At 47.7% G+C, this 1,175-nt stretch overlaps 1 long non-coding RNA gene across 1 annotated transcript; it reads left to right on the plus strand.

Annotated features, from left to right (window-relative positions):
* Positions 1-398: 398 nt before the first annotated feature.
* On the plus strand, positions 399-746 carry LOC129164525 (uncharacterized). Its single transcript, XR_008564087.2, has 2 exons — positions 399-602; positions 672-746. It is a non-coding gene; the product is annotated as an uncharacterized lncRNA (long non-coding RNA).
* Positions 747-1,175: the final 429 nt, after the last annotated feature.

Here is a 1,175-nt window from a genome sequence, read left to right on the forward strand (position 1 = left end):
GGCCATAATCCAGAAGCCTTCTTCACACTGTACTGTTGGTACACACACCTGCCTGATGACCTCATGAATGAGCTGTGCTCTGATCCCACAGTTGGACACACTTTAGAAGAAAGTTCTGATACTTTTGGACTGTCATGGTGTCATGGTCTGTGCTGAGCTAACACCTGTTTGTGCTGAGTCCTTCTGTGTGCAGGTGGGTGTGTCCGGAGAGCAGCTGCTGTTGATCTCCTCATCAGTGGTCAGGGGATTTAAGGAGTGTCGGAACAACACATCAGCGTTGGATGATTACTCAGTATTGGGTAGTATTCTCGCCAGAACCTTGCCTGTCTTGTGTTATCTCCTGTTTACCTCGCTTCTATCGTGTTAATCTGCCCTGTTACCTCCGACCTCCTCAGGTACCTTCCATTCATCTGCCAACTTCCATCATCAAGCAATAGACTCACCGGACCAATCCTGCTCACCAGCCCGTCGCTCGCCCCGACCGCCTGCTCTCCAACCCCCACCTGCCATCAGGACACCCTGGACTCCGGTGCTCAGCTCCCAGCCATTTCCTCTGCCTTGATGTGCCCTCCTCTCAAACTCTCCCTAACTACCAGGAAACCGTAAGACAAACTCTCATTATCTTTTGTGCCCGTTGTCCTGCGACTACTCACTCTGGTTTTCTACTTCAGAACTTCATCAGAACCTCCCGAATCCCCATCTACATCTGCATCACTCATCCAACTTAAATAAATAATTTTTACATACCTTGCCTGTTGTGTGATTCTGCATGTCGTGGGTCAAAAAACTTCAACCCAACATGACACATGGGTGCTTATTTGGATATTTTTAGACTAAATAAATTTTATTGGGATTTTAATTACATGTTAATTATTCTGCTCTAATTGTGCGAGTTGTCCGTTGGACGGTCCATTCATGAACCGGACACCTTCAACTGGTAAAGCCTCTAAAACACAAGAGCTCACTCCTGGCTCTTGATGTGTGTTACCTGGTTCTCTTCCACCCACAGTGTCGTATTGCTCTGCTGTAACAAATACCCAGAGGATGAGAGTAACGGACAAAAAAGAAAGATGAAGAAGAGGGTAGTTGCATGCTGTGCCTCAGAGTAGGGGCATGGCTCAGCAGGCTCGGTGGTGTCCCCTCGATGCTGGCTGGTTTTTGATGTGAAAACTTGG

This window comes from Nothobranchius furzeri, chromosome 19 (assembly GCF_043380555.1).
Source record: "Nothobranchius furzeri strain GRZ-AD chromosome 19, NfurGRZ-RIMD1, whole genome shotgun sequence".
Taxonomy (NCBI): domain Eukaryota; kingdom Metazoa; phylum Chordata; class Actinopteri; order Cyprinodontiformes; family Nothobranchiidae; genus Nothobranchius; species Nothobranchius furzeri.